We start from the raw sequence: 19,385 nt of genomic DNA, 5'->3' as shown, positions 1-19,385 counted from the left end.
CCAGACTCTGTGCGACCCCAGAGACGGCAGCCCACCAGGCTTCCCCATCCCTGGGATTCTCCAGGCAAGAACACTGGAGTGGGTTGCCATTCCCTTCTCCAATGCATGAAAGAGAAAAGTGAAAGTGAAGTCGCTCAGTTGTTCCCGACTCTTAGCGACCCCATGGACTGCAGCCTACCAGGCTCCTTCGTCCATGGATTTTCCAGGCAAGAGTACTGGAGTGGGGTGCCACTGCCTTCTCTGCTCCACATGCTAATAAACCCTAATTAATAGGTTTTGGATACTAAGAGAAAAAAAGTAATTAAACGTGTTGTTGGTAAAGAATCCACCTGCAATGAAGGAGACCCCAGTTCGATTCCTGGGTCAGGAAGATCCCCTGGAGAAGGGATAGGCTACCCATTCCAGTATTCTTGGGCTTCCCTTGCGGCTCAGCTGGTAAGGAATCTGCCTGCAATGCAGGATACCTGGGTTTGATCCCTGGGTTGGGAAGATCCCCTGGAGAAGGGAAAGGCTACCCCACAATCTTCTGACCTGGAAATTTGTCAGACATGACTGAGTGGCTTTCACTTGTCAAACCTGTTGTTGGGTCAAGAAAAAAATAAGTCCATTTTCCTGCGAAGCCAACATTTAAGAGATTAAGTGTTTGTTTAGGTTCTAAAAAAGTCAAGGCTCAATTATTTTTATTTAGTTGGGAACCATGGTCAAATCCTATAACTCCTTTCTATCTTACGTTATTGAGAGACACTAATAATAAATTATAGCTTCAAGTCATAGTTAAACAATGAAGTTAATTAAGAGAAATGAGCTACATAAAACAGAGACCTTGTTTTCCTCCTTTAAAAAAAAATTGTTTATTTATTTGACTGTGCCAGGTCTTAGTTGCAGCCCATGGGATCCAGTTCCCTGACCAGGGATTGAACCCCAGTCCCCTGCATTGGGAGCTCGGAGTCTTAGCCACGGGACCACCAGGGAAGTCCCTCTTTCTTTATTTTTTTAAGTCAAGAGCTCTTCAATCCATAAGCTCTGCACCCAAGACATCACATGATAGCTGGCTTCTTCATTTATTTACTTACTTCGATGTGTCAGGTCTTAATTGCAGCATGTGGGATCTGGTTCCCTGACCAGGGATTGATCCTGGGCCCCAGGCCCTGGGAGCACAAAGTCCTAGCCACTGGGCAACCAAAGAAGTCCTGAAGCTGGTTTGTAATCACTACTCAAGGGTCTTGGTCCAGAACCAATTGCCCTAATCTATACACTGTGCTCTAGCCTTCCAGGTTGCACTAGTGGTAAAGAACCCGCCTGCCAATGCAGGAGGGGTAAGAGACGCCGGTTCAATCCCTGGGTCGGAAAGATCCCCTGGAGGAGGGCATGGCAGCCCTCTCCACTATTCTTGCCTGGAAAATCCCATGGGCAGAGGAGCCTGGCAGGCAACAGCCCACAGGGTCGCGAAGAGTCCAACACAACTGAAGCGGCTTAGCATGCACCATACACTGTGTTCCACCCAGTTTCTGACCTTTCTATTCCTGAATTTTTTTATTCCTCCATTTACAATCTAACTTTGCCTTTTCACCACATGTTACCCTATTTTCTCAGTTATGACCCTGGGCATTGCTTCTGGTCTGGAGATGGATGTTTCTTCTTTGTTGTTTTCATCTTTCCGCGAGTAATGCATTTATTCCAGCTTCCTGTGGGTGGCGCTCCTGCCTGAGGCTCCCCAACCGGAAAGCAACATCTAAGGGTTACTTCTACGTCTGCCAATGGTTCTCTGCAGAAACAGCTTCACCCACAGGTGAAAGCTGTAATATGGTGTGGTTTGAAGGGCATCAGGCCTGCCAGCCAAAACCTCCCCTGGCAGCCTACCTGAAATTCCAGCCAAGGATCATTAGTGTTGCTCCTTAAAATAACTTTGTTGTTTTGACTCAATTCTTCTTGCCCCCACTCCTACCTTTTCCTATTGGAATAATCGTTTCCCTACATGATTATTGAGAACTCGAGGTTTCGTAAATTTCAGCAGTTGTGTTATAGCAGAACAGATGGCACTTGGTAAGCAAGATTTTTATGTTTTTTGTAATCCTTTCATTCTTTCTACTAAATACTAAGTACTACTTTAGTATTTAGAATGGGGGGGAAGGGTGTTAAAAATTAGTTTGCCTACAGACAAGAGATTGTATGCACACAGGGGGAGAGAGGCCCACAGGTGACAGTAACAAAGTGATAGAAACTGTAACAGGTTGAGAAAAATCCAAGCAAGCAGGGACCCTGAGGGAACATTCCTCCCCAGAGGACTCTTCTTCCTAAAACTCAGGAAGTTCTGAGTTTTCCTTTCAAGTGAAGTGAAGCGAAAGTCACTCAGTCATGTCCGACTCTTTGTGACCCCGTGGACTATATAGTCCTTGGAATTCTCCAAGCCAGAATACTGAAGTGTGTAGCCTTTCCCTTCTCTAGGGGATCTTCCCAACCCAGGTCTCCTGCATTGCAGGCAGATTCTTTACCAGCTGAGCCACAAAGGAAGCCCTGTGGAGGTTATTTTCCTTATAATGCCTTCTGAGCAGAAGTAACTTTCAACATTATGAATCTTTTTGTTGCCTGGGACAAGGAACACATTAATTAGTAAATGGATCATTAAAGATATATTTAATTCATTGATTAAGCTACCAAGAGCAGCACAGCACTTCCTGGAACAAATGGAGACCTAGTCACGTTGACCCAGGGTAGGAAAGGATGAGGAATCAAAGGAGTGAGCTTGGTCCAGGAGAGGTAGACTCTTTGGTAGGCAATTAAGAGCAGCCAGCATCTCCGGCATTGGCAGGTGGGTTCTTTACGACGAGTGCCACCTGGGAAGTCAGTGATAAACAGGGATTCCCTAGTGGCTCAGTTGGCAAAGAATCCACTTGCAATGCAGGAGACCCAGGTTTGATCCCTGGGTAGGGAAGATCCCCTGGAGAAGGAAATAGCAACCCAGTCTAGTATTCTTGCCTGGAGAATCCCATGGACAGAGGAGCCTGGTGGGCTACAGTCCGTGGGGTTGCAAAGAGTTGGGCACAACTGAGCATCTGAGCATATAGTGATAAACATATGGGAATACAGTGTGATGGGGTGTTGAGAAGAAATCACCAGCGTGACTGAGAGATATACATAAATGCAGCACAGAGAATCTTTTCTAAAAAGATTCTTTTTTTTTAAGGTTTTTTTTAATTTTATTTTATTTTTAAATTTTACATAATTGTATTAGTTTTGCCAAATATCAAAATGAATCCGCCACAGCTTTTTAGAAAAAAGAACCAAAGAATCTTTTTCTAAAAAGCTTTTTAAAAATGTAAAAAATGCTTTTATTGAAAATTGTAGCACACCTAAAGAAAAATACCCAGAATGATTTATATCAAAGTGAATACCCATATTATTTCCCCCCAGGACAAGAAATATTTCCAGTATCCTCCCAAATCCTTCTTCTCCTTCTACTTGATATTTCTTCTCGCCACTACTAAAATGTTACAGTTCTTGTTTTTGCACCAATGATTCCCATCCCCCAAACGGAGGTCTTAACCAAGTTTACCATTTTGCCCAGGGTTTAGAGTTAAATTGTTCTGAAAATGTGTGCTCCTTGTAGAAGAGAGGGTGTAACCATGGAAACATACTCATAGGAGAATGTCTTCTAAAGAGTGGTGAATATCTACTCTCAGGCCCAGCCCCACAGTTTCCATGGCTTGGAGCCCAGTCCTCCCCTCTCCTCTCATCCCTGATGCACACGTAGAGGTTTAATCAGGGTCCACAGCTGATATGACCACCCTTCAGGCAAAGTCCGCACACCTGCAGTGTGGAGGCTCAGTTAACAGAGAATTCTGGAATCCCAGTATCCAAAGCCCAGTCCAAGAGGTAAGGACTCACACCTGGGTGGATTTGTTCTGTTGGCCACTTAAGTCTGGGGAAGAGCGGGGGCAGAAAAGTAGGCTCCACTGAAAAATACAGGGCCCAGGCTTCAGTTTTCTCCTTCCGACTTCCCACCACGAGGAAGTCGACTGCTGGTGAGCAGAGCTAAAGCCGCAAAGGGCAGTCTATAAAGTGGCCCTTAACACTACTGTGACTGCAACTGAGAACACTTGCCAGTCACGACTGGGCCGCTGCCACATTGGTCCTCACTGCATTTGGTCTTTTTTTTTTCTTCTTGAAAAAGGGAAGACGAATAAAAAAGCAGATGGGCTAGAATCCAGCAGTTTTTCACGACTAACAAAATATCTTGTCATTTCTCCCTATTCAAAGTAGAGGGAATTTCCAGCCATTTAAAATTGTGACACCACACCGTAAGTTGCCCAGTGTCACATTTCCATTGCTGACTTTATTGTGGGCCTGAGCACGCACACACAATTTTCATTTAAAGTGACTTTCAAAACTGAATTTAAGGCATGTACAAAACACCACTTAAAAATAGAGAACTTCTCTATGAATGAGAAAGTATTGTACTAAGTGTACAAATATGGGTATAATTTCTGAGTTCCCTAGAACTGAGGTCAAGTGTGTTAACCTCTGCTCTCTGGATCATAAGAGAATAATCAGCTTTACAGCTTAAAAATCATGTTTCATTTTACAGCGGAAGAAACTGAAATCTTATGAGTTTAGACATCTAGACGATACTTTGCGTACTCACAGTATGTGCTTATAAATATTTGTTGGATGATGGAAATATCACCCAAAGGCAGAGATAGTGACAGAGAAGCCGGTGTTAGAAGCCAGAAGGACTCCTACTTCCTGGTCAGTTGTTTTGGCTCTGTTTCGTCCTCACGTTTTCCCCAGCCAGAGTCAGCAATGCAATGAGACATAATTGTAGTCATGAAGGTCCAAAATTCAATAAGAAAAAAAAAATGCACTCCCAATCACAGAAATGCAATTTTGTAAAAAGCTCAGCTGGTAAAAAATCTGCCTGCAACTCGGGAGACCCTGGTTGGATTCCAGAGTTGGGAAGATCCCCTGGAGAAGGGATAAGCTACTCACTCCAGTATTCTTGCCTGGAGAATCCCATGGACAGAGGAGCCTGGGAGGCTACAGTCCATTGGGTCACAAAGAATTGGCCAAGACTGAGCGACTAAGCTCAATAGGTAAAGGAAACATAATGCCAGTCATTTCAAAGTATAACAGAATGTCTTTGCCGGATGCTTCATGGGCACAAGGCCCTGACAGAAAGGAAGCTACTCTAATGTTCTGCTGAAATAAGGCTAGAAGTGTTTTAGTTTCTTTAGCCAAGATGCACCCCCCAAAAAAGTACTGAAGTATTTCCATCTACCTAAGACCCTTTCTTCTAAAGGTTTGCTAGACAAAAATCTGGCCTACAATAACTTCCTAGACACCTTAGCAAATGGCCAGTACTGATTTTGTTTCATAGTACTGAATATTTTATCTAAACACAATAGTTACTTGAGACAGAGAACTGGTTTCAATGAGTCCTTTATTAACAGTCTACTGTTTTTAAAAATACTACGATTACAGATCTGCTAAAAGCATGGAGTTATTCCCTACCAAACCAACGTTCCAAATGTAATTCCATCTGCCTGATACTTTGACATTTTAGGTCTGGAAAAGCACAGGGTGAGAGATGGCAAAGAGCAGGGAAATTTTAGTTCAGAAGTGCAACAGCTCACTTAGAGCTTTAGCTTAGAGTCAAAACCACTGTGACTAATACATTTTTCAGATTTATTAAGTAGAAAGGCTCAGAGGCAAAAGAAAGGCAAGAAGCAAACAGAATTGGCTCTTGCACCAGCTCTTCAGGATTCTGGTTCGGTGCCCTAGGATTATTTTCATAGCTGGGCAAGAATGATAGGTTGTAAATGTATAACTCATTGGCAAGACAATACTTTCTGAAAATAGTATTTTCTGCTGAGATATCAACAAAAAAGATGGATGTAAGGGTTACACCAACTGTTTCTCTGGATACGGTGCACCTGTTAAAAAACAAAAAAAAGTCTAAAGAATTTGTTCTCCTATTTCACATCCCTTGACCTTTACAACCATTAACTTCACAATGCTAATAAGCTCGTGACATACCAAAGTTTAAATGAATCCATATTTTTGAAGTACATTGGATGTTTTTCCATCCAAACCAAAGTTCTCTTAAAAAATGTTTCCTTATTTTGCACAGGTATTTTGTAACTGGAAAACCCATGTTGAAGGGGCTGGATACTTACATTAAAAGTGTGTGACTGCTGCCTCAGATATAATGCTGTTTTGGTCACAGCTTTGTTGAGATATAATTCACATACCATACAATTCACAAATTTAGAGTGTATGACTCAATGGTTTCTAGTATATTCAAAGAGTTGTGCCACCAATTAACACAATTCATTTTACAACATTTTATCGCTCCCCAAAGATACCCTGTACCCTTTAGTTACCATCTCCAGCCAGTCAGATTCCTACCCCGTTCTAGGCAACCACTGATTTATTTTCTGTCTCTATAGATTTGCCTATTCTGAACAATTTATGTAAATGGAATCTCAAAATACATGCTATTTTGTGATCGACTTCCTTCTCTTAGCATCTAGTTCATCTGTGTTATAGCATGTATCTATACTTCATACTTATTTTTGAGAATAACATTCCGTTTTATGGATATATCACATTTTGTTTATCCATTCATTAGCTGACAGACGTTTGGGTTGTTTCTATGCTTTGGCAATTGTGAATAATACTGCTGTGAAGATGAATGCGTCTGTCTTTGTATGAATGTGTTTTCATTTCCTTTTAATATATACCTGGAATTAGAATTCTCGGGTCATATAGTAACTCCATGCTTAACTTTTTGAGAAACTGCCACACTTCCCAAAGATTCCAAAGTGGCTGCACCATTTTACATTCCCATCCAACAACAACAACTAAGAAATCATTGCTAAGTCCAGGTCATTCATGAAGACTGACCCCAATTTTTTTAAGAATTGTATAGTTTTATATTTTCTACTAAACACATTTCCAGTTAATATTCACATGGAGTATTCAGTAGTAGTCCAACGTTTCTTTTCAAGGTGGATGGATATTCAGTTGTCCTACTGACATTTGTCGAAAAGACACTTCTTTCCTCATTGAATGGTCTTGGCATCTTTATTGAAATCATTTTTGACCATAGATATATTGGGTCTTTTTCTATGGAATCTATATGTCTATCCTATGCCAATACTATGCTGTCTTAGTAACTGCTGCTTTGTAGTAGTAAGCTTTGAAATTAGGTATAATTCTCCAATTTTTCTTTTTCAAAATTGTTTTGGTGATTTGGGGTACTTTAAATTTCTATATACATTTTAGGATCAGCATGTCAATTTCTACAAAAAAGACACTGGGAATCTGCTAGGAACTGTTGAATCTATAGGTCAGTATGGGAAATATTGCCATCTTATCAATAAAATGAAGATGGTGTTAGTCACTCAGTCATGTCTGACTCTTTGCAACCCTATGGACTATAGCCTGCATTGTATTCTTTTGATGTTATTTATAATCAAAGCGTTTTAGATTCTGTTTTTGGATTGTTCACTTCAAGAGTCTAGAACATATACTCTTATATGTACATACAATACATAGATTTTTATATGTTTATCTTATATGCCACAACCCAGCTGATTTTGTCCACTGCTTCTAATGGAAGTTTTAGTTGATTCCTTAGTATTTACTATATACAATACATGTTATCTCAAATAGAGAAAGTTTTACTTCTTAGTAATGCTTTTAAAGTAATCATTTACTACATTTTGACCTTAATGAAATCACTGAATGTAATAAGTCCAGATGTAAGAATTTATACATGGATTTTTCCGTTTTATCAAATCTATTTTCACTAACGGACTTCCCAGGTGGCACAGCAGTGAACACTCCGCCTGTCAATGCAGGAGACGTGGGTTCAATCCCTGGTCTAGAAGATCCCCTGCAGTAGGAAATGGCAACCAAGTCCAGTATTCTTGCCTGGGGAATCCCGGGGACAGAGGAATCTGGCGGGCTACAGTCCACAGGGTTGCAAAGAGTTAGACACGATTGAGGGACTGAGCATGCATGCATGCACTTTTCACTAATATGTGATTCTCTGATAAAATATTTCTTCTCTTTTTGTTCTCTGTTCTTTAATATATGCTTGGACAATTGTTTCCTTTGACTGCTTTACTTCCCACAGTAAAACTGTCACCTTTCTGCAAAAAAATTAAAATGTTATTACCATTTATGCCAAAAGGATTAGGCTACCTAACCAATCCCAAGGCCAGTAGTATGTGATTCAGTAAAATAAGACAAATTTCTTTAGAATAGGGTTTACACAGCAATCAGAAGTACAGAAGAGCAGGGCTTCCCTAGTGGCTCAGTGGTAAAGAATCTGCCTACCAATGCAGGAGACCTAGGTGACTTCCCTGATCTGGGAAGATCCCACACACCCCGGAGCAACTAAGCCTGTGCACTAGACTAGTGAGCCTGTGCTCTAAAGCCCAGGAACCACAACTGCTGGGTCCACATGGCACAGCTACTGAAGCCCGCGTGCCCCAGAGCCTGTGCTCTGCAACAAGAAAAGCCAGGGCAATGAGGAGCCCTTGAATGGTTAATTAGAGTAGCTCCCACTTGCTGCAACTAGTGAAAAGCCCACATAGCAATGAAGACCCAGCCCAGCCAAAAACATATAAATAAATAAATACTAATCTCTTTTTCTAAAAAAAAAAAAAAAAAAAAAAAAGGCACAGAAAAGCAATATCCCATCACTATGGCAGTAAGTTTGTAGTAATATAAATGAGAGACTAGAACATCAGTCCACAAAACGCCAATTAAAGTTTTAATGTACGTGCCCCCGCCACATCACAAAACATACCTGTCAGATCAGATCAGATCAGTAGCTCAGTCGTGTCCGACTCTTTGCGACCCCATGAATCGCAGCACGCCAGGCCTCCCTGTCCATCACCAACTCCCGGAGTACTATGGCTAATTTTTCCTCTACCTAGAAAACCTTCAATCACTTTGTAACACATTGAATTAAAAAACAAACAAACAAAAAATACTACCAGAATTTGGCACAAGACTGATAGCAAAGCAATCAAAATTAGTCAAGAATTATATAACTGATTCTGGGAACACTGTGAGGCCTTCAACATGTCTCTCTGTCTCTGTCCAAAATGCATCTATCATCCCCATATGGCTGTCTTCACAGAATTATGTTTCTGAGGCACTCATTAAGGAGCTCAGCTGAGGGGTTAGTATGTTACCAAGGAGGGCATTGAGTTTAGGGGCAACTTCCTGACCCCAGGAAGTGGGGTTACCCCACAATCAAGGTATATTATAAGGAATATGGCCATGATGTTGCTCTGAGAAAATCTCTCTTAAGGAGTTTTATCTGGAAGTTAGGCAGTGACACACAGAGAAAGATCCTGCATTTAGGATGAGCTTGAAATCCCTCATCAGAAGGAAACAGACTAATCTGTGATAGAACTTCACCCCTGTTCTGAGATGTTTTCGTATTATATGCGTCTATAAAGGAAATATATATAATCACAGGGACGGTTTAAGTAATTAGTCTTCTAGTCTAGCTGGTTGTATTTCATGTTTTTGACCGTTACCACTCAGACATTTTTTTAAGACCAAGCTTTAACAATTATAAAAACAGTTATCAAACATATATTAAAGTTTGGCAGAGTCGACAGCCTAAGTTATCATTAATTCATAACAAAACAAACCGCAAGAATGCTTACTTACAAGTAACTTATCCGAACATGCCCCCATAAACTGTATTTAAATACTGTTGATTTTAATCTCAGTGAAAACACTGGAGCATCCCTGTTAGTAAAGAGGTAGGAAAATCAGTCTAGCATTGGCTCCAGAGCCTTAGCTATTTACCAGGATAATCAGAATTTTAATCTCGGATCTTCCCTTTCATGGCTGTCATATTGGGTAAATCACAAAATCTCTTCTTTGTAAACTGAAAGTAATAGAACTACTTAGCTTATGAATTATCATAAAAGATGAAATGAGAAAATGCACATCGAAAAAATTAGCGCAATGCTTGGCACATGGTAAGTTCTCAAATAGACTTTGAATTATGTTTCTTTCTTAATGTACTTATCTGAAAATCTTAGCTAATAATTTGTCTTATACTCACATTTATTTTAATGATCATTGAGAGCTAACAAGAATATCCTATAATTTCCTCTTATATGCATTGATACTGTCTACTATTAATATTCCTGAAACACTTTAAATTCACAAGATAAATAACATATATATATATACCACATATGCTGTATGCTAAGTCATTTCAGTCGTGTCCGACTCTGTGTGACCCCATAGACGGCAGCCCACCAGGCTCCCCTATCCCTGGGATTCTCCAGGCAAGAACACTGGAGTGGGTTGCCATTTCCTTCTCCAATGCATGAAAGAGAAAAGTGAAAGTGAAGTCGCTCAGTCGTGTCTGACTTAGCGACCCCATGGACTGCAGCCTACCAGGCTCCTCCGCCCATGGGATTTTCCAGGCAAGAGTACTGGAGTGGGGTGCCATTGCCTTCTCCACATATGCTGTATAAAAGCATATATATTTACATATAAAGTACATATAGGCTATATATGATGTATATACATGGGCTTCCCTGGTGACTCAGATGATAAAGCATTTGCCTGCAATGTGGGAGCCTCAATTTCAATCCCTGGGTTGGGAAGATCCCCTGGATAAGGGAATGGCAACCCACTCCAGTATTCTTGCCTGGAGAATTCCATGGACAGAGGAGCCTGGTGGGCTATAGTCCAGTCCAGGTCACAAAGAGTAGGAAACAACTGAATGACTAACGCTTTTATACATAATTTTCCAACTTTTCTACCTTAGCGTTCACTTTATTATCTCCCTTACTTCCAGGAAGACAGTATTCCCTAGATAGAGGACTAGCAAATAGCAAACCACAGCCTGCACTGAACCATATGACTACATTTATTCAACAGGGGCTATTATATTATGTCCAGGATGCACCTTTTTCAGAGATACTGGGCACACAATAGATAGATATGACAAGCCTATTTCAAATATTTATCACCTAGAGATCTTAGTATTGTATATGGAAATAGTAGGAGTTCAAAAAAGTGTTCACTGAACAAAAACTACATCTCATACCTAGTGAAAGATAGGGGGAGATGATAAGGTAGATTAAAAAACTCAATAATACAAAAAATAGTCCCCTTCAATATGCTATAAGCCAATATAAAAATATTTACTCTGTTTTGATACATATTATTGATAATAATATATTGGTACAATAGTACTTTATGTAATTTATAAAGATATAAAATTTGGGGGTTGGGTTCAAATACTCTTTTATTAATAGAGTTGATTTTAAAATGTAAGGCAAGGGGTGGGGCTGGAATGATTCGACTCATCTACCTATACATCAATCTACCTATTGGTCCACCCTTTTGTTTTTCAGCTTGAAATTCCTCTCACCTGAAATTTTGTTTATATCCAGATATGATGGAAGAGAAAACAGGAGGTATGGTTGATCATCAGTGGTTATAAAATGGATTGTGGAAAGTCTCTTAGCATCTAATTCCCCAATTCTCATAGGTACTATGCAAATTATGCCATCAAAGTAACTCTACTTGTCAAACTCTTAATATGTATCAGAAACATTTCAATAAGATGTGTGGAGGTTTTGGATTATTATTTTTTAAATCTGTTTTTATATTAAAAAAACTATAGTTGCCTTTGTGGATGAACTCAATACTCTAATTCATTCACCTACAGTCCTTTTTGCTACTAATTTTCTATTATAGGTTGGCCCCTATATAGCTGACCTTCCTTTATAAACATGAAAGATGAATATGTAATACATATTATATATAATGTATGTGTTATAAATATATATGAAATTGAAAAGGATGAGATAAAAATGTAATTCACGGGATTTCCCCAGTGGTTCAGTGGTTAAGACCCTGCCTTCTGATGCAGGGCCATGGGTTCAACTTGGGAAACTAAGGTCTCACACGGTTAGAGTATGGACAAAAATTTTTTAATGTAATTCATAACATTTTAAACAATTTTGGTTATTGACAAATAGTACATAATTTTTCTGTGATATATTTTAATTGAAAGCAAAGTGATTGAGTGTCTTATAATGTTTCTAACCTTTTGTGGTATAGCAATTCAAAGCTATGCGTCCAGAGTCATCATGTTAAAATACATGATTTTAAATAGCTGTTATAACTAAAAAATATTCTTCATAAGCTTCCTAGACCCATATGGAAGAGGTGCAACTAGGCACTGCTTACTGAATCACAGTAACTTTTTTCAATCTCATCTGCCAGTTAGGTAAAAGAGTTTTGTTGATATCTAGCACATACATCTCTATCTTCTGTGATAATAGTCTTTCATGCTAGTTAGAAAGTACTGTGCATCTTAAACTAGGAGAGGTCTCATTTCCTCCAGTTCATATTTCCTTGTTCAGCCTTTTGCCTTGGCGCATGTGCCTGCCTTCAAGACCGTGGTTTGGTTAAAGAGAAGGGAATGGTTTTGCTAATAAGGCTGCAAATGTGCTTGTGTGTGTGTGTGTGTGTGTGTGCACGCACACACATGTGCACACACATATATATATCCATACCGACATATGTATTTTGAAGCTTGTCAAAAGCACGTGAATGAAAATTGGCATTTATCAATTGACCTATGACTTGGAAAAAATTAAAGGTTACATGAACTTTGGGATTTTCCTGGTGGTATGGTGGCTAAGACTCTGCACTCCCAATGCTGAGGGCCCAAATTCCATCCCTGGTCAGGGAATTAGATCCCATGTGCTAACAACTAGAGTCTCTGCATGCTGCAACTGAAGACCACGCGTGCCGCAACAAAGACTGAAGATCCCACATGCTGAAACTAAGACCCACTGCAGCCAAATAAATAAATGTTTACATGAACATCTTAAGTGAATTTTTCAGAGTTAATAATACTTGGAGATATGTTAAATTAGAATGAAAAGGGGAGGGGAGGGTGAGAGAGCGAGTGAGAGATGGGAAAAGAATTATTTTCTGCTACAGAAGAAGTAAGATTTACAATATTACCATGTAAGAAGGATAGAGTATGTGAGCAATAAAGATAGAGGTCATGTCTATCTCCTGCCTAAGTACTCCATTTAGAATCTGATCCTTGTATGGTTTCCAAATACATCAGTTGAAACCAAGCATAATGAATGGACCGTGATAATTATATGATACGCTTCATATGGTACCTCTCAGAATAGTATAATATCTGGAGCATCATTTATGAGAGGACAGGAATGTCCAAGCCTTTCTCAGCTTATAAGTTGGCTTCATAAACAAAAAGTATCATGAAATGAAATTTAAGCACATCTAATAGTAGTTTTTTTTTTTTTTAAGGCAGCCAGAGAAGCTTCATACTTTCTAGAATCAATTCCATTCTTTTTACGAAAACATGATAGTACAGGTACCTGAATGGATTGCTTTCAACTGATTTTACAGTTGAAGGAGGTAAAATGAACACTCTCAGTTCATAGTGTGAACTTAATTTCAGCAGTTTCTGTATTTCCCTTAGAGCATCCATCTTAATGGGCTTCCCAGATGGCACTAGTGGTAAAGAACCTGCCTACAATGCAAGAGATGTATAAGAGACTCGGGTTCAATCCCTGGGACAGGAAGATCCCCTAGAGGAGGCCATGGCAACCCACTCTAGTGGGTTCTTCATGCCTGAAAAATTCCATGGACAAAGAAGCCTGGCAGGCTACAGTCTGTGGGGTCACAAAGAATCCGACACGACTAAAGCAACTTAGCGTGCATGCATACATCCATCTTATTTATCCAAAGGGGAAAGTTTTGCTTTAATAAAAAGTCAAAGGAGTAAGACTCAAGGCTAGAGATCTGTGATTGACCATGTTGGCTCTTAACAGACAAATGTGCAATTGTCCACTTTGCATGAAACTAAAGAAGCTATGTGTGTGTGTGTGCTTAGTTCTCAGTTGTGTCTGACTCTTTACGACTCTTTGGACTGTAGCCCGCCAGGCTCCTCTGTCCATGGGATTTCCCAGGCAAGAATACTGGAGTGGGTTGACATTTTTTTCTCCAGGGGATCTTCCCAACCCAGGGATCAAACTAGTGTCTCTTATGTCTCCTGCATTGCGGGCAGATTCTTCACCCGCTGAGCCATCAGGGAAGCCATGGTATGAGTAAAGATTTTATTTTAGAGCTGGAGGAAGCCTACTGAGTAGTACAGACAAGGACACAGCTGCAGAGTACTCTGGTTATATATGATCTCATTGTAGGTCTTTTTTTTTTTTTTTTTTTTTTCCCCATTGTAGGTGTTGCTAGTGGTGAAGCCGGCACTCCTGGGCAGATTTTCTTTCTCTGAGACCAAGCTTTTTCCATGAGTCTTATGACTTTCCCTTCACACAGGGGATAGTTGTGAAAAGGGCAGTGGGCTCAATTCAAGGCACACAACTCTACTTGTGCATGTGCCCAGCAGTCTGCAAAGGCTGCTAACTAGGAGCAGTGGCAATGGCCTTGCACTCTAGCACGTGTGTATACTCATACTCAGTTGCTTCAGTCATGTCCAACTCTTTGCAAGCCTATGGACTATAGCCTGCCGGGCTCCCCTATCCATGACATTTTCCAGGCGAGAATGCTGGAATGGGTTACCATTTCCCACTCCTAGACCATCTCCTAACTGTGACAGGAGTTCTGATAACTCAGCTAACTGGTAGCTGTTATCATGCAGTACTTAAGTTATGCTTTAAAGTAATACCAGTAACTTTTTCTTATGGTATCCCAAGTTCCAAACTTCAAGCCTCTACAACAGATATTCTTAACCCAGGCCACCACTTTACAGGCATCTGAGCAAGCCTTAAAAATATGAAAGCCTAGAGCCCACGTCAAGGAAAAAGAAATTGCTGGGATGTAGCCCAAAATGGTTGGTGGTATTTTTCAAAGGGACCCAAGTGACTCAAATGTACAGCCAGGGTTGAGAATCAATCACCTGGAACTTTCTCCTGCTCTACTTTTAAAGTGTCATTATGAAAGACTCCACTGGAGGTAACACAGCAGAGTCACAGCTCATATCTTAGGTCAGTGTACTATCTACACTTTGGTGTCTTTCTTTAGGAAAATTGCCCTAAGACTGTTCTCAAATGTTCCTGTTCAGCAGGATCCCCTGAAGGACTTGCTAAAACACAGATCTGGGCCCTTGCCCAGGGTTCTACTTCAGTTAGGTCTGGGATGAAACTAGAGAATTCGTATTTCACAGGAGATGCTATTGCTGCTGGTCTACGGGACACACTGAAAGAATTACTACTCTAGGGTCTTCCCTGGTGGTACAGTGGATGGGAATTGGCCTGCTAATATAGGGGACACAGGTTCGATCCCTGGTCTGGGAAAATCCCACATGCCTCGGAACAACTAAGCCTGTACTCCACAGCTATTGAAACCCATGCTCCTACAGCCTGTGCTTAGCAACAAAAGAAGTCATCTCAATGAGAAGCCCACACACCGCAATGAAGAGTAGCCCCCTGCCTCGTCTCAGCTAGAGAAAAGCCTGCCTGCGCAGCAATGAAGACCCAGAACAACCAATAATATATAAATAAATAAATAACAAACAACAAGTGAAATTAAGTTTTAAAAGAAAAAAAAAAAAAAGAACTACTACTCTGAGCAGTTGATAAAGCTCACCAGTTTCCTTATTCCTTACAGATCTTCTCCATGGAAGGCAAGATTCTTTGACAACTAACTGCCAAGGCCCCTTCTGATCAGTACCTAACTTCTATCAAATGTGCTTCCCTCTCCATAACTTTAAAGAGGTTCTGGCACATTTCATTAGCTGGACTCTGCCATTTACTTTCAGTTCTTAAAGAGCAGCCCTCTTTCCCTCAAAACAAAGTTTGAATAACTTTGAACGGAGTAACCTTCTAAAGACATGACCTTTTTCCATAAAGGCAGCACAGCTGTGGTTACACCACACTGTCTCTTGATGCCAGGTAGATTTTGCTTCTTTTTGCAGTACAAATAAGTGGGTAGAAATACCCTTCATTTTCCTTTTTCTAAATGCATTAATTAAAGAAACCTGTTGTTCGTTAATAGGAAAATGATATTCAAAGACTGGGGAACATCAGGGTAAACCTCACATTGGGAAGATGTGAGGATAACTTAAAATGTAGACTAAAAAAGGAAATAACATTTATTGAGTGTCTACTAGGAGCCAAAGTATTACACATTTTTAATTCACAAGATGGCAATCTGTGTTTTAATAAGTGCTCCAAGTAATTCTTATGCAAACGTTTGAAAATCATTAATCTAAAGAAATAATATTTGACTGCTGGTATTTCAGAAGAAGAAAAAAGGCATTTTCACAGGTCAAGTGAGGTCTCCCCCAAGAGAAACACCTAATGAAAAAACAGGATAGCTGGGAACTTGGGGAGATTATTTGTAGAGGGAGGGGGACAGGAAGTAGCAATGTGTAGAACAAAAACAGAAGTCATCTGTTTCAAGCAATCTATGTGTGTGCCCTATTGTGGGGTGCTCACAGAATAAGCTAGTGGACCCTTTGCGGAGGCGTGGAAGAGGGATGCTTTATTTTTTTTTTTTAATTAAAGCATTCAGTTCAGTTCAGTTCAGTCGCTCAGTCGTGTCCGACTCTTTGCGACCCCATGAATCTCAGCACGCCAGGCCTCCCTCTCCATCACCAACTCCCGGAGTTCACCCAAATTCATGTCCATCGAGTTGGTGATGCCATCCAGCTATCTCATCCTCTGTCCTCCTCTTCTCCTCCTGCCCCCAATCCCTCCCAGCATCAGGGTCTTTTCCAATGAGTCAACTTTTCACATGAAGTGGCCAAAGTATTGGCGTTTCAGCTTCAGCATCAGTCCTTCCAATGAATACCCAGGACTGGTTGATTTACAATGTTATGTTAACTTCTGCTGTACAGCAAAGTGATTCAGATATATATTGGGCTGGCCAGAAAGTTTGTTTGAATTTTCCCATATCTTACTGAAAAATCCAAATGAACTTCAACTTTTTTGGCCTACCTATGTATGTGGTGTTGGAGAAGGCAATGGCACCCCACTCCAGTACTCTTGCCTGGAAAATCCCATGGATGGAGAAGCCTGGTAGGCTGCAGTCGTTGGGGTCGCTAAGAGTCAGACACGACTGAGCGACTTCACTTTCTCTTTTCACTTTCGTGAATTGGAGAGGGAAATGGCAACCCACTCCAGTGTTCTTGCCTGGAGAATCCCGGGGACCGGGAGGCCTGATGGGCTGCCGTCTATGAGGTCACACAGAGTCGGACACAACTGAAGTGACTTAGCATAGCATAGCATAGCATGTATGTGGTGTATATATCTCAGTTCAGTTCAGTTCAGTCACTCAGTCATGTCTGACTCTTTGCGACCCCATGGACTGCAGCACACCAGGCTTCCCTGTCCATCACCAACTCCCAGAGCTTGCTCAAACTCATGTCCATTGAGTCAGTGATGCCATCCAGCCATCTCATCCTCTGTTGTCCCCTTCTCCTCCTGCCTTCAATCTTTCCCAACATCAGGGTCTTTTCCAGTGAGTAAGTTCTTCGCATCAGGTGTCCAAAATATTGGAGTTTCAGCTTCAGCATCAGTCCTTCCAATGAATATTCAGGACTGATTTCCTTTAGGATTGACTGGTTTGATCTCCTTGCTGTCCAAGAGACTTTCAAGACTCTTCTCCAACACCATAGTTCAAAAGCATCAATTCTTTGGCGCTCAGCTCTCTTTATGGTCTAACTCTCATATATATATTCTTTTTCAGATTATTATATTTCAGATTGTATACATATTCTTTTTCAGATTATTTCCATTATAGATTATTACAAGATATTGAGTATAGTTCCCTTTGCTATAGAGTAGGACTTTATTCTTTATCCATTCTATATATAAAAATTTGCATCTGCTAACCTCAAACTCCCAATCCTTCCCTCCCCCATTCCACTCCCCCTTGGCAGCCACAAGTCTGTTGGAAGTACAATGTTGTAGAGAAAGCCTGACTTGGTGGCCCCACACGGCATGGCTTAGTTTCATTGAGTTAGACAAGGCTGTGATCCTCGTGATTAGATTGACTCGTTTTCTGTGATTACGGTTTCAGTGTGTCTGCCCTCTGATGCCCTCTCGCAACACCTACCATCTTACTTGGGTTTCTCTTACCCTGGGGTATCTCTTCACGTCTGCCCCAGCACAGCACAGCCGCTGCTCCTTACCTTGGACGAGGAGTATCTCCTCACCACCACCTCTCCAGACCTTGAACATGGAGTAGCTCCTCTCAGCCCTCCTGCACCCACGCAGCCTATGCCAGCAAATTTGGAAAGCTCAGCAGTGGCCACAGGACTGGAAAAGGTCAGTTTTCATTCCAATCCCAAAGAAAGGCAATGCCAAAGAATGCTAAAACTACTGCACAATTGCACTCATCTCACATGCTAGTAAAGTAATGCTCAAAATTCTCCAAGCCAGGCTTCAGCAATACGTGAACCCTGAAATTCCAGATGTTCAAGCTGGTTTTAGAAAAGGCAGATGAACCAGAGATCAAATTGCCAACATCTGCTGGATCATGGAAAAAGCAAGAGAGTTCCAGAAAAACATCTATTTCTGCTTTATTGACTATGCCAAAGCCTTTGACTGTGTGGATCACAATAAACTGTGGAAAATCCTGAAAGAGATGGGAATACCAGACCACCTGATCTGCCTCTTGAGAAATTTGTATGCAGGTCAGGAAGCAACAGTTAGAACTGGACATGGAACAACAGACTGGTTCCAAATAGGAAAAGGAATACGTCAAGGCTGTATATTGTCACCCTGTTTATTTAACTTCTATGCAGAGTACATCGTGAGAAATGCTGGGCTGGAAGAAGCACAAGCTGGAATCCAGATTGCCGGGAGAAATATCAATAACCTCAGATATGCAGATGACACCACCCTTATGGAAGAAAATGAAAAGGAACCAAAAAGCCTCTTGATGAAAGTAAAAGTGGAGAGTGAAAAAGTTGGCTGAAAGCTCAACATTCAGAAAACGAAGATCATGGCATCTGGTCCCATCACTTCATGGGAAATAGATGGGGAAACAGTGGAAACAGTGTCAGACTTTATTTTTCTGGGCTCCAAAATCAGGGCAGATGCTGATTGCAGCCATGAAATTAAAAGACGCTTACTCCTTGGAAGGAAAGTTATGACCAACCTAGATAGCATATTCAAAAGCAGAGATATTACTTTGCCAACAAAGGTCCGTCTAGTCAAGGCTATGGTTTTTTCCAGTAGTCACGTATGGATGTGAGAGTTGGACTGTGAAGAAAGCTGAGCGCCGAAGAATCGATGCTTTTGAATGTGGTGTTGGAGAAGACTCTTGAGAGTCCCTTGGACTGCAAGGAGATCCAACCAGTCCATTCTAAAGGAGAT

At 40.9% G+C, this 19,385-nt stretch overlaps 1 long non-coding RNA gene across 1 annotated transcript in view; it reads left to right on the top strand.

Annotated features, from left to right (window-relative positions):
• The first annotated feature begins 713 nt into the window (after nt 1-713).
• Nucleotides 714-19,385, top strand: part of LOC129658035 (uncharacterized) — a 36,774-nt gene continuing 18,102 nt past the window's right edge. Inside the window, exons 1-2 of the long non-coding RNA XR_008717235.1 lie at nt 714-2,043; nt 11,409-11,471. This is a non-coding gene — a long non-coding RNA (uncharacterized LOC129658035). The remainder of the gene's footprint in view (nt 2,044-11,408; nt 11,472-19,385) is intronic.

The sequence above is a fragment of the Bubalus kerabau genome, chromosome 7 (assembly GCF_029407905.1).
Source record: "Bubalus kerabau isolate K-KA32 ecotype Philippines breed swamp buffalo chromosome 7, PCC_UOA_SB_1v2, whole genome shotgun sequence".
NCBI lineage: Eukaryota > Metazoa > Chordata > Mammalia > Artiodactyla > Bovidae > Bubalus > Bubalus kerabau.
Note: the sequence above shows the minus strand (reverse complement) of the source record. Positions and strands in the feature narration are given on the sequence as shown.